This window comes from Sinohyriopsis cumingii, chromosome 10 (genome assembly GCF_028554795.1).
Source record: "Sinohyriopsis cumingii isolate HCF-2022 chromosome 10, ASM2855479v2, whole genome shotgun sequence".
NCBI classification, from domain to species: domain Eukaryota; kingdom Metazoa; phylum Mollusca; class Bivalvia; order Unionida; family Unionidae; genus Sinohyriopsis; species Sinohyriopsis cumingii.
The window spans coordinates 7,859,126-7,874,493 of NC_142970.1; the positions used below are offsets into that span (position 1 = coordinate 7,859,126).

At 33.1% G+C, this 15,368-nt stretch overlaps 1 long non-coding RNA gene across 1 annotated transcript; it reads right to left on the reverse strand.

The window, feature by feature from the left end:
- Window positions 1-481: 481 nt before the first annotated feature.
- On the reverse strand, window positions 482-14,979 carry LOC149789566 (uncharacterized). The gene is made up of 3 exons (XR_016423676.1): window positions 14,899-14,979; window positions 9,704-9,763; window positions 482-8,350 (listed from the first exon to the last, which is right to left on the reverse strand). It is a non-coding gene; the product is annotated as an uncharacterized LOC149789566 (long non-coding RNA).
- Between the last annotated feature and the right edge of the window lie 389 nt (window positions 14,980-15,368).

Genomic DNA, 15,368 nt, shown 5'->3' on the forward strand with positions numbered 1-15,368 from the left:
CCAACGCATTAATAAATTACACTCAAATTATATCTGAAAACAACTATAAACTTACAGACTCCTTAAAACTGATTTTGTTTTACCAATCGACTATATCCTCAAATCTCATGTGACATGCGACCCAACGGAATGTGTCTAGACAATTGCACCAGGTGGTGTTTTTGCATTTAGATTCACCTAAGCGTTTATACTACGCTAGACTTTGAACTCAAATATCAGTAAACAACATGACGAAAATTAGGTAGAAGGAGGGCTTTATTAAAATAATATTAATGAGGAACAATTCACCTCTCAAAAACCGACTGCTGCACGAACATCTTTCAACTTATCAAACTATGACCAACATATATATTTGTGCATAATGAATAATATTTGCTATACAGTTATATATATATATATATATATATATATATATATATATATATATATATATATATATATATATAAAGTCAATTCGAACGATAGCATTTCTTAATGATGCTTAATTGTATTTTCTTGTCCAGTATTTCTCTAAATAAACAAATTTCTTGTAATACACAATGTGATAAATAGTGTTTAGTGACTATATGATTTGAATTACTGCAGAACGCCTACAAACTAGGACAGCCTTCTAATATTTTAACACATTGGTTTGGTGTTTTGGTGAGTTTTTGAAATATTTCACTATAAATTCTGTTTTAAAGACTCTGTTACTAACATTATAAATTGTATCCAAAATATTTTCATTATTTGTCCACTTTTTAGCCAAGCAAGCGATACGAAAATAAGATAATACAGCCACAAAATATTATATAAAATGTGCCATGAGAGCATCAGTGTTTATTTACAAAGAATGCATTTTACACTGGATTTATCATTGAAAAATATTACTAAAGTACAACATTCTTAACAATACGAAATAATGTGGTACGATATAATTCTCACAAAATGCACATAGTAGCTCTAACTGCAATAGGGTGCAATCGCTGCATTAGTTGTGGCAAAGGTCGTATCAGTTGTGGCATAATAAGAAAAGTAACGAAATATTGGTGGCATTTTGTTTAATTGGGCAAAAGGAAGTAGTATTGCCTGGTATTATTGAGGGTCTCATAACTATAAAAAAGATAAAAATGCCTTTAATACGAAGCTAATTAACACAAATTATGAACTAGACTAATGTTAGTAATTGTTAGAAGAAAGCAATGGGGTTGGTCTAATAAATGTCGAAATGAACATAGATATATACCTGATCAAGTAGAAACTCGTTAGCGTTATTATGTTCCTTTGATTCTTTATTTAAAGAAGTTGGAACAAACGTATTCAACGCAATAGGTGGAACAATGAAATATTTGGATATGTAAGCTTTCACCTCGATTTCTTTGTTTAACTTATAATTTGGGTGGATTATTTAGTGCTAATTTTGTATGTTGACGTCACGAAAATGGAAAGTAAAGTTCAAGAAGCGTTTAATGAACTACAGACATATTTTTTACAAAAATAATTAGATACAGTATATACTTTGAAACACGTGTTTTGTTATAACTCTATATGTTGAAAAATAAAACTTTATACATATAAGTACCAGATGAGAAAAAAATACAATATCTGCCTACATGTACAAAATAGTGACCATGCAAGACCTCTTTATACAATAAAATCTCTTTTTAAAGACTAACTAGCGATCATATGGTAAAATTTCAAAGAAATAATATTTACAAATTAAAACACTGGCCTGACAAATGTCTATAATATATACAAGATATCGAAACACTGGAAAATGAATTTAAAACAACTGAACTAATTTGAAATCCTAACAGACCAGTAAAAACTACGGATAAATGTAAGAAACAGACCTGTAGATACTCTAACAATATTTCCTAAAAACCGAAATCAATATCATTAAGGAAAATACAGGGCACCTGCATATATAATGTGTTATTCATATAACTTTATTGCTCATATTCCACCATTTATTTCTAATTTACTCGTATACAATTTGTATGTGATTTTCGAGGCAGCAGCGAAAAATGATACTGTTCAGATAGCATATAACATGTCAATTAGTGATGAAAATCTATTTTCGTTTTGTAAAGATGTTACTGCCGATGATTTTAAGAAAAATGTGAAAAACCGGAAAAATAAATGTGGCCTGGTCACTAATGTATTTAAACATTGTAGTTTTACACAAATGTGAAAATGTCCACCAAATGTAATCAAAGAAGCTCGAGAGAGTTTGCAATTGGAAGCATTCTAATTATTTTATGAATGTGCAGAATATACTAGATTATAAAGACAACAATGCCATATTAAAGAGTACAATGAAGCATATTATCTGCAAAACAAAACGGTATAAGGCACTTAATAAAAAATATAACGAAAACGGGAAATAATGAAATTAAGAGAATTAAAAATGAATAATTTTGAATACATACAGGAACACATGATACATTACATGAAACAACATATGAGATAGATAAGCAACTTAAAGTAACTCATTTATGTTGTAATATAAATCATACAGTTATGAATTCATTGTGAGCCTCGAGTTACGAGGTTTTCTTGACAATGTTTAACTCCATGTTTATAATTTCCTAAACTTACAGGTATGTAACATTGAAACATAGATCATTCCATTCTTGGTGCACGATTTGATATTTCCATTCCTAATGACCAGATGAAACGACGTCACCGGAGAAATGCATCTCTTCTTGGCTTGAACAACAAAATGTCCCATTGGATACAAGGACAGAGATGCATCAGGAATTACAGAGTTTTTTAGTGATCATCTTTTGAAACATTTAATCAACTATCCATAACAATGACCACACGTATTTCTTTGTCATCCTAACTGCAGCCGCTACATACTAGAATGTTTCACTTTTGTTGACTTGTGAGCTCTGCTGCATAACAAAATTGATTGTCGTCTTTTTCACTCGTTCAGAATCTGTTCAGCAAATTCAAATTAGATTTTGTTATCTCACCATCTAAAACACTGATGACCTTCTAAGTCGTCATTTTTAATTCGATAATGAAATAGGATGTACATATTTATATTCAATGATTGGTATAATCACCACAGTAATGCATTCTTTTTTCGAATTGAACATTATTATGTAAGCTGGAGTCATGTGAGTAATGACAATTGTATCATTCGCATTGTCCTTAGATTCATGAGATTATATGTTATTGAAAGCAATATCACATTACTTCCCCGACTGGCACATGCACCATTAAGCAGTTTGCATGATTTTTTCTTAAAATGACTGTCTAAGTACAACATTCGTTCTCAAATAGTGATTGGTTGCGCTTAACATATTGTAGTTCCACTATTTTAGTAAGTACGACAATGTTTCCTTACTATTACATGATACCCATAATGTAGCTGTTCTTTCTATATATGCAGTTTGATAAGTCTATACAATCGCCATTATCTAATATTTCATGTTTTGCTTTGAAAACAACTAATACAATTCGATGATTACAATCCAGATGCAAACACAAAGGATAAATGACTATGATCAAATACAGGGATCACTGCTTGATGACGACATATCTGTATTTAAATTCAAAACTGTGTCACAAGAATGTTTTTGAACAGGCAGATTAACATTTTAGGCTGTCTCTTTCTATTAGGCAAGACTAGAAATTTTGGTTAAACGATTTCGACAACTGGTTTCCACCTAGCTGACAAATGGCAAGACATGATTTACACGTCTCACCTTCCTCGTTCTTACGATAAACAAGTCTTGAATCTAACCATTTAAAATCTATTAAACTGCAGGGGAGAACATGATTTATTTGAAATAGATCGTATACATTGTAGTCAGTGAAACACATAACAGACGGAATGTTTGCTTGGTATGTATTGCAGGTTTATCCATAGTCTGACCCATTTCCTTTTTCATCTATATTTCCGTTAATGATATGCCAAATATATATTGGTCAGTAATCTCACACATAGTTATTGCTGCCTGAAATTGTCGTTAATTGATTTGATTTTCGAATACAAACATATTAATATACATTACAATTTCTATGGGGAGTGTCTTGTTTTGTTTCATATCAACATGACCCATAATCTATAATAATAAACAAACATATAAACCCGACTGTCTAAATTAATTGTTATTTTATAACTGAAATACAGACTAGAGTTATATTTGTCTATGTCACGGTTCATGAGCTATTTATGTTTTCTCACGACTGTTTATCGTTAAAAACAATTTATATTGTGCTGTTGAACCTAAGATCCAATGCATGTATTGGAGAACCTCAGTTGTATCATCATTTGTCTCTGCAATTGTCCCAATTGTGTTCGCTAGCAGAAGCAAAAGTGAGGACTATCTTCACAAAATCTAAAGAACTTTGCAATTATGTTAATGTATGAATATTGTATATTTGGTTTTCGAGGAGACTGGGGATTTCACAAATGTAACTATTATGTCATACAGTTAGCCTAACTTTACGCCTGTACGTGCCAAGATTGCATATTTTCACAAACAAATATTTCTTCGAAATTTAATTTCTCATTACATTTCTACAACTTCCTGTTTTCTTCTGCATGATGCACAGAACATGCTAATTAGTCGTTTTTCCCTTATGTAGACTCTCGCACGACTGAAATTGTATAATTTCCATCACTCTCAGCTTAATCAAATCGCCGATAGTTTTTGAAGAATGTTCTCGTCTTGTTAAACGCTGGTGTGCCAATATTCAATTAGCTGTAAGGCAATTGAAATATTTCAGCAACTGATTATCGCCTAGCACACGAACCACAATATACAAACTACACATTTCGTAAGACCAAGTAGTCTTAAATCTAGCACTTAAAAATCTATAAAACTGCAAGGATACACATTGTTCCCTTGAAACAGTTCGCATACGTTCTGGTCAGTAAGAGAATAATAATTTGCTTCGTATGTATTGATATGCAAAGTCTACACAAACCCTGTGTCCTTCGATATTTTAAATTAGTATGAATCTAACATAGGTTCATACGTGTTTATACGTATGTGACTTCATTGGTATGGTTGATAATCCTTGAAATTATTTAATATATTATATGCACACGGTTTCATTTCTTTGTATTCAAAATTAAATAAACAAATGAATAAATATAAATTATAAAAGTCCTGGACTGTCTTTTTTATAACTTTGTCGGTGTTTTAAAAGATAGAAACAAAGTATGTATACATAGTTGTCAAAATGAATTGTTATATCATTGCTTATTGTCCATAATATAACTCCAAACATTTAATGTGTCTTATTATGTAACATTTTTTATGTCTACTTATATGGGCTATGTACATTTGTTGTGGTTTTTCACCACTGTATTTGTTTATCTCTAAGAAAAAGTATCGTGTTTTATAAAATCTAAGATCCAATGCATGTATTGCAGAAACTCGGTTATGTATCATTAATCACTGTGAGTTTCCAAATTATTTTCGCCATCAGAAACCATACATAATTCGCCATATATATGATTTTTCCAGGAGGCCGGGGTGTTTACAATCATAACCATTGTGTCATAAAGTTCAGCATACCGTGAGGTTTCCATTTGCCAAGATTGTATCTTTTCACAAAATAACATCTCTTAGGGATGAAATTTCCCTCTGCCTTCTACAACTTGCTGCTTTCTTGTGTAGAATGCACGGAACATGCTAATTAGTACCTGGTCACCTATGTTGATTTTCGCACCACTGAATTTGTATAATTTCCCTTAGTCTTCTTGGAGTTGTATTAATTGTGTAAGTGAACATTACTCATCAGTCAAGGCATCAGAGCGGCCCTTGCTTTAGCTTTCTTCGAGATGTTTATTTCGGCATTTCAGTCAAAAGGTACTTCGCATCGAATCGATCATGTTACTGGAAAAATCATCCAGCATTTGATTACGTCACAGCTTTTGAGATGGGTGGCAGTACAAGTTTTTGATTTACAGCCCAATCGATTCCAATACGCATCTCGATATAACAACCTAACGTGAAGAACCTCTGGATAATTGCGGAATTAGACTATGAATATAAATGTTGCAAGATATCCTGTTTGCAGCTGTTCTGCTTGCCATTGTCATATATGCATTAGTTTTTGCCTGACCAAGCTGCTCACAAACTGGACGCGCTTGTAAACTTTGGAGGAAACTGGAACAATCTGTATGATTATTAGAGACGGAATTGTTGTAATAATTGCTTCATTAGGTAACTTGGGAGATATGGAATATATCAACCGCATGATATGTCTTTAAGCCATCTTTTTGGTATTGGTTCTTGGACTTGACGTTGCTGTATTAGTTCTTGACGCGCTTGTAAACGTTGGTGGAAACTGGAAGAATCTTTATGATTATTAGAGACGGAATTGTTGTAATAATTGCTTCATTAGGTAACTTGGGAGATATGGAATATATCAACCGCATGATATGTCTTTAAGCCATCTTTTTGGTATTGGTTCTTGGACTTGACGTTGCTGTATTAGTTCTTGACGCGCTTGTAAACGTTGGTGGAAACTGGAACAATCTTTATGATTATTAGAGACGGAATTGTTGTAATAATTGCTTCATTAGGTAACTTGGGAGATATGGAATATATCAACCGCATAATATGTCTTTAAGCCATCTTTTTGGTATTGGTTCTTAGACTTGGCGTTGCTGTATTAATTCTTGACGCGATTATAAACGTTGGTGGAAACTGGAACAATCTTTATGATTATTGGAGGCGGAATTGTTGTAATAATTGCTTCATTAGGTAACTTGGAAGATATGGAATATATCAACCGCATGATATGTCTTTAAGCCATCTTTTTGGTATTGGTTCTTGGACTTGACGTTGCTGTATTAGTTCTTGACGCGCTTGTAAACGTTGGTGGAAACTGGAACAATCTTTATGATTATTAGAGACGGAATTGTTGTAATAATTGCTTCATTAGGTAACTTGGGAGATATGGAATATATCAACCGCATAATATGTCTTTAAGCCATCTTTTTGGTATTGGTTCTTAGACTTGGCGCTGCTGTATTAATTCTTGCCGCCGTTTTCAGATGAACGTTTGAAATAGTTGTCAATAAATTCATAATGAAGAGTACTAACAGCACAAGTGAAGGTACATTGTGCACGAAAGAAACGTTTTCACTCACCACATATTATTGAAAAAGCTACCAAATGGGCGTACTTACACAAATTGGAGAAACACATGGGGGAAATGAATTTAAAACAAATGAACTTTAAATTTTAGACGAGTAGGGTTCAATCTCTGTACAAATTGGCAAGTGCACAGTCTTTGAACCGATTAGGACATGACACGGAAAACAAATATCTTTTAATCTGTACATGGTTTCAAAAAGCAGCTTAGCATTGTTAGCTTTTTGTTTACTTTTGGTGTTTTTGGAGATGGGGCGTCGTATTCCACAAAATGAATAGTTTTGAAAGGCAATGTAGATAGGCATTGAAATATTGTTTAGATTTTATCAGGATGATGGAATTACAGCACACAAAACATACGATATTTAGTATTAAATACCATCCCGCTGTTAAATACAGCACATTTTCCACAGTTTGAATTTAGATTTGAATAATGTTGAAACTTACTGAAATAATTTTACCTGTTAACCATTTCAAATGATTCGGCAACTGATTCCAACCTATCACAAAATTCATATACACACCATACCCATTTCTTACGACCAACCAATCATGAAGCTAGCGCTTAAATATATATTAAACTGCAGTGTAACACTTGATTCCTTTGAAACAGCTCGCCCACGTTCTGGTCAGTAGTATGATATGGTCTGATTTAATTGTTTGCTATTTGTTATATTCCATATATTTCCATAACATACTCAAACCAACTGTTGGTTCTCATAGTGTCAGTGAAATACATATTTCAACTGACATTTTGCTATGTCTACGTGTGTGATCTATTTACTTCTGTTTTGTGTTGTGTTTTTTTCCTGCTGCATTTGTTTATCCCTAAGAACAATTATCGTGTGTTATATGACCTAAGACCCAACGCATGTATTGCAGAATCTCATTTGTGACATCAATTATCTGTGTGAGTGTCAAAGTTGTTTTCGCCATCAGACGCAAATATGAGAGCCATTCTGCCGAAACCCTTACGATCCTCGGAATTTTGTTAATGTCCGCATAATGCGTATTTATCGTCCAAAAGCTGTTGGCAACAGTATTTATGCTGTCATTAAGTTGATGATAAAGTGATTCTTCCTCGTAGATGTATGAGTCAAGATTGTGTCTACCTACAAATGCACTCATCCACACGAAGAAAGTTCATGTTGCCAGTCTTTCATGCGTATATTTGCTGAGGAGGATGAAAGTACATGATAATGAACCTCTGACCTCTTATGCCCATTCGCGCACAACTATACCTGTGGATAAACGATGCAATCGTAAGAATACGTATTGCTAAGTCATGCGACTAATATAGACACTGACAATGTATATAAATAAAATTTGTATTCTACTATGACTCAAATATACGGATAATGGACACTTCATTATAGCGCATATCTAAACAATGCCCTAATACAACATCATTAGTACAGTAGTGTTCTATTGTAATCATTTACAGTAAGTAACCTGCATATAGAACCGTATTGCCTATTGCAGGGACTCCCAGTGCTATGTATACTTACTGGAGTCCAAATCTCGATATGCACAGACATGATGCCTTTGTCTAATATCTTATTAACAACGTCGGCATAAGAGTGTTATTGTAGATTCTTCAGTACTATTTAACGTAACAAGCAAAGTTAACGATGAACAATGAAAGACTTTGATTATTTCTCTCTCTCTCTCTCTCTCTCTCTCTCTCTCTCTCTCTCTCTATATATATATATATATATATATATATAATATATATATATATATATATATATATATATATATCCTTCAAGTCTAATATACACCGAAAGGTGCGCGGTAAGGATATTTTAGAACAAGGCCGTCTTATGTTGTTGGAAGGAAGATGTTCCGCCTATTTATTACAGATGAGTCTGTCTCGTATGAAATCACTTTATCTTCTTAAAAATGTGTCGCTGTTCGTATTGCGCGGCGGTGATAGCTGATATATGTCAGTTTCAATTGGTCTAGCATCGTTATAAATTAATTGAATGTCCTCTTGATCTAGATGACAGAATAGACTTAAACAAGAAATGAAATCATAATTAAAATAATAATAATTTTTGTAAAGGTTCTGCCGTGCGATTGCGTACGCAGACTTAAACAATTTACATTGTAATTTTATTGTGCATTCTCCAGTCGTTCTGCAAAGATGTTGTTGTATTTTATTTTGAGCATCACCATGAATGCAATACTTTCGTAATTTTTCATTTTATCGTGGATGCATATTTAAATAGTCAAGTTCCCACTTGGGTCTGGAGGGTACAAATATAAAAATGTACACATTCACAACGCGCATTAAAAAATAACCATTTAAATCATTTCTTAATTCTCCAATTGTTGTTTTTGGATGATATATCGTTTTGAACAATTTATTAAATCAATATAAACATTATTTACAAAGGTTTTTAAATTGTTTGTTTTTTATTACAGTTATTTGCATGGATGACGTACACGCTAGGAGTGGAAACATTGTTGGACATGATAAAATCATTGAGATTTAATTTATATAGTTTTAATAGCGAGAATATGCTACTACCATATCTGTTTTATTGTTGCGTGCTTCAGTTGAAAGTTTAAATTTAGAAATCGTCACCGACCTTAGCCCGGTCTGACTCGATGTGTACTCAACAGTCACCAATTTTCTATGTTGATGCATTCTGCAAAGAAAGGGAAAAGACTACGTGGACTAACATATTTATTTGAACATGGATGTAACCTATTAAGAGATATCACTGTAATTTCATATCACTATAAAAGAAGCATATGTCAGCTCAGGAATCAGTTCTGATTGGAACGTTGCAGTAAATAACATCCAATAATGATAATAAAGGATTGCTTTAGTATTTTAAAAGTGTATTGATTAAATGCAGAATAAATAACGTCATATATAATCCACTTGGCGTCTACCGACAACAAAGGCGATAGGTTTGATGCATTGGAAACAAGGTGACCATGAAGTATTTGCAATGGTTGTTATAGTTTAATAAACTGTTATTATCAACAAAGAATTATCTGAATATTAAACAGGTATTTGACATAATTGAGTATGTCCTTTTCTGTAGTTCTGGAGTAGAAAAGTCCGAATGCTTTGCAATCAACTCTAATTCAGATCTAGAAAACCCCACCGACGAAATGGTATTTGAATTCCGTGCAATGCTCAAATGAAAAAGACAAATAAATTGTGATATAATTCTCATTCCTAAGATGCATGTATTGTTCTAGGAAGCGTCTTTTAAACAGATAAAGTATGTACTGATTGTAATCACTACTTTATTTTCAGCGAGGTTACAGGATGAAAAACAACAGATGTATTAGATAAAAGTCATATATTGTATTAGAAAAACACATAAGGTATGAAAAGCGAAACACCTAAGATGAATATATATCATTTGATTATACAGCTGTACCACTGTAAAATATGTATCACTTAAGATGTTCCAAAGAAATGGAATCCTTTTTTCTTACGCAATTGACCATCCACCGTTACCAAGTACAAAACACTGATTTCCATGAACAATTTGATGTGAGGACTTGGCTGATCTTTAGTTTTTCCCACCAGATGTCGAATGTGGACGAATATCTATGTACGCGTCAAACGTTGAAAAAATGCTGCCATCAAGTACAAGAAACCCAAGCCCTTGACGTCTAGAAACTCAACATGGGTCGCACACACATTGTATCGTATTTGTTACAGACGCTCACCAATAACTTGGTCACAACTTCTGCATATGAAGCCAGGCAAAGAACATAGCGAATGCGTTGCTGCATTGTTAGCAAAATATAAATGCTGGTTTGTCTTCAACATGTCAACATATATCGTGATCAATATGTTTGGAATTAAATAACAGTAAACTTCCAGAATGTTTTTTCCGGAATAAGGACGAGCACGAATTTAATGAATAATCAAGAACAATCGCTCCCCGTGGGTGACACTGTTTTCTTCGGTCATATTAGTAATGATTAATAAAACAGATGATATGATTAAAATCCGCTTAGTCGCCTATTATTAAAGTTGTTGTCAAAAGACGATTATACAGCCACCAGTGCCATAATTATTATAAATGCATATATTTTTTGTGTTGGTTGCCAAACTCGAAGTTAATTAGAGAATGTGTGAGGATTTCACTTTAGATAGTTTAATTTCGGGAAAGAAAAACATCCAATTAACCTCGTTTTAGGTGTTAGCATATTTTACATGCTGTTCATCCTGATGTAAACAAACTGAGGGAAAAAAAGGCAGTGAGAGAGAAATGGGTGATGGAAATGGAAAACGGACGTTAATTAGGCTCAAACGGAAATATGTCAAGAAAAAGACACATATATCTCCTAAATGGTGAAAAACATGAACGATCCGTACTGCAAGACTCTCGTTTCTTATCACGCTTATACAACTCAACATTATAATGATGAGTTGCTTTCATTTAACTTAAATATCTAAGAGGTGCTCAAATTCTCTGCTATCACCATCTCGGCCTAAATGAAGGATATTGTTAATTCAGCTGACAAATGTGAAAAGCTTCATTAATGCAAAATTCTGAATTATATAGTAGCTTAATAATCATACTGATTTGTCTTCCCCGAGATTGAGCAAACCAGACGTTCTATATGTCACGTGCTTGACTCGAGGACACAAGGGGGCAGGATCTAATTGTATGATCTTTATGTTGGCTACCGTCCTGAGTCTCTGTCCAGGGTACTGTCAGAATCGTGCAGTATTTTATGATACTGAACATATTCATGTTGCACATACACGACAAGTGTGGATTACTTTGTCAAAAAACTATGTATACTTGTGCAGTAGACTCTTTAGGTTTTGGTTGCTTAAATCTGTTTGAGAATGAACTAATGCGAGCTGTTTCGTCTATTTCAAAGTACTGCGTTGGATGAATATAGAAACAAAATCCATTCGCATTCATTGACAATATGACTCAGAAATTAAAATTTTGTAATCGGGAAATATGAACTCTTTTCTTTCTTCAGAAACATATTGCACTCAGCAAGTTCCCCGTGCAGTACTTTTCAGAGAAAGACTCCTTCATATTTTCCCATTCAAATGTAGAAATTCTATAAATATTGTTCCTTTCTACTTAGAAAAAGTGATATTATTTAATACAGTATACTTTATTATCTCCTTAAATCCTAAATGTTATATCAGTTAAATAGTTCCAAGTAATCCGAATGATATCAAAATGATAACAATACTGTATTGATGCACATGTTTTAAATCCAAATGTCCTTTAAATGGTTTCACAGTAAACCAAATTTTGTTATAAATTATATTGTCCTTGAATGCTGTCCGTACAGCTTTTATATATTGCAAATACTTTTTTGAATGAATTTTGCAGCCTTTTCATTCCAACGAGTAATTATAATTAAGAAAAGGAATCAATCCCTTAAAAAAGCTTATTCAATACCAGTGATACTTTTAATAATGAATGATTCAGCACAATAAAACTTCATATTTTAAATCATCTCGCAATAGTGAGAATGTGATCTCTGCCTTAACGATTAAAAAGTCCCTAATCCGATATTCGTGACACACCGTACCGTTATTGAGAAACGTATTTATTCATTTAAAGGAATTGGTCATCATAAGTTAGAAACTTTAAAACAAAGAATTATTGAAAAAATGTAAGAATTTTCTTTAAGGTCGATTGAGACCAAGTAATGAAGTGCATCTGTTTTGTCTGATCATATTTGATATTGTCATATATCATCCCAAATTTTGTTTATAGACTAATCTTAAATTAAGTCATATGCGTCTTCTGAATTAACGAAAATTAACGGATTTTGAACGTTTTTAATTAAACTTTTGTGCCTTTGTTAATGGAATTAAGAATATTATTATATTAACTTACAGCTCGATATCTTTTTCCCTATGTTATGAGTGCTCAGTAGTTCAGATATTGCCAGTGGTTACTCGTGTTTGGAATATATCAATAAAATCACAATTATGAGAAAGTGACGCTATGCCTGATTCGTACGACTGATTAGAAATCCGTAAGAAAAATAAATGATTGTAGCTGCAAAACATTTGAGGGATTTCAACTATGGAGATACATGTGCCTGCTGATTTGCTGTTGCAATTAACGAGTCAATAAATGCCTCTTTATGCAATATCCATTTAATTGCTGACTACATTAATGAGATAATAGAAATTCATCACTAAAATTAAAGCATTTCTTATTTTGAACGTTCTGCTTGTTCCAAAGTATAAGATTTCTATAAAGAAAATTTAGAAAATAGAGGATTTTATTCCCTTGTTCGTGTTTTTAAGCACGATACCTTACATTGGGTCGGGGTGTTCAGTCAATTCGGTGTTTAAGACCGGTACTTTCTATTTAATGTGACAAGGTAAGTACTGACATTCCATTCTATGATCCCATCCGTAAGGACTAAAGGTTGATTATATTGAATAAACTAATCTGCATTATGGGCCTTGGTGAGCAAGTAATGTGGCATTTATAAATCTAAAACATTTTGTTTAAATTTGGATATTATTATCTCAATTTGCAACAACTAATATCCCCCGCTTGGATTAAAATTAGCTGACCTTTCATCCTTACAGAATATACTATTTGGTTGTATTGTTTTATGGTGGCTATCATAAAAACCAGAAACACGTATGTATCAAGATATTTGAATAATGACATATAATGTCCCAAAGCCCTTGAATCTTGTAAATTCAAAGTCGAGGTTATGCGCCTTCGATTAGACGATACTGTGAATCACATATACAATACAAAGTCGATTATCAGGACTCGCAGTGAGTCATACAATTTAACCGAACGTCTGGATGGTCGAATTTTTGTGAAGATTCGAGTTATGTCCTTTGATAACACGATACTGGGAATCACACATACAATATAGTCACTGTTATCAAGATTCAATCAGAGAAATTGTCTTTGTTACGATAATCGGACGTATCAGTTGTATAATTTTGCTGACGAAGTAGAAATGTGAATAAAATTAGCTACTTTAAATGCATCGTATGAATTTAGTTATTCATACTACTATTGTAATTATAATTGAATGGTATTGGATAATATTGTGTTTGACAAGGAATATTGTGTTCTTTTGTTGACGTTGATCGGCAAATTATTTCAATTATAGGCATCTGTGCTGTAGTAATGTTATTAGCAAAACTCTCTGGGGCCATGGTAAAAGTCTGTTCGAGCGAACGATCCGGTTAATCGATGTATCGATTAGTAACATCCATCAGTCACTATGGGAATTTCAAATAATCGAGCTTAAAAAAATGACAGCACTATTGGTTGCAACTGGTTAACATGCTGAGAAAAAAATCTCGCATTTTATTGTAGATGGAGTAGATGGTATTATACACTGGCGATGGAGCCTGCAATTTGAGCTCTTTTTATCCAGTGAGTGTCACATTTTTAAACTCAGCCATCTGTTTTTGAAGAAAAAGAAATCCTACTTGCATATATTATTTAATGGGTCCAAAACATATACGGCCTTAGTCAAGTTTATAGTGTATATCTATATATATTGTTATTCCTTTCTAATCCTATCCACAAAGTTGCTCACCCGCACAGTGATATCCCTCTTTAATTTATGTTTGCGAGGCCGAATGTTTTCCGAGGATTGAATTTGGAGCTGAAATTGAATTTAAATGTAATCAACGCTGAATCAACTACGTCTTCTTGAATTTATCACTGAAATAATAAAGGGGTAGAATATTCTTGTCAAGTAGTTATTTGCTGAATTATATGCCTAATATACAGACATTGTTATTGCGTGAAAATCTAATTAAAAATAGACATCACAGTACCTTACAAAACGGTCAGGGTGCAATCCAAACGAAGCGGAACAAATGAATGTGTGTTGCCAACTTCAGATCAACTCAAGGTATTCCTTATAGTATTAGTTCAGGTTACGTCACCTGACTTGATGTCACTGCTTACTGATAACATATCTTTCCATAATCTGGGTCAGTTGCTTGCACATAAAAGATCCTTATTTAACGCCAGGATTACAATATCAACTCGGCATTAACAGCTTCGAAATGTTTATCATGGATGCACATTCCCTTCAACATCCCTCACACTTCGTTAATAAATGTTTGTATGAGTGTATTTATGGATTTGCGCATGGAAGAAAAATGGGTAGGTGGATGGATAGATAAATATATAGATTGTTTGAGGATGAATGCACTATGGTAATAGTATAAGACGGCAGTAGTCGTAGCATTGGCAGAAGTAATTATGGTCTATGATGGAGCCATTTTGATTTAATAGAATA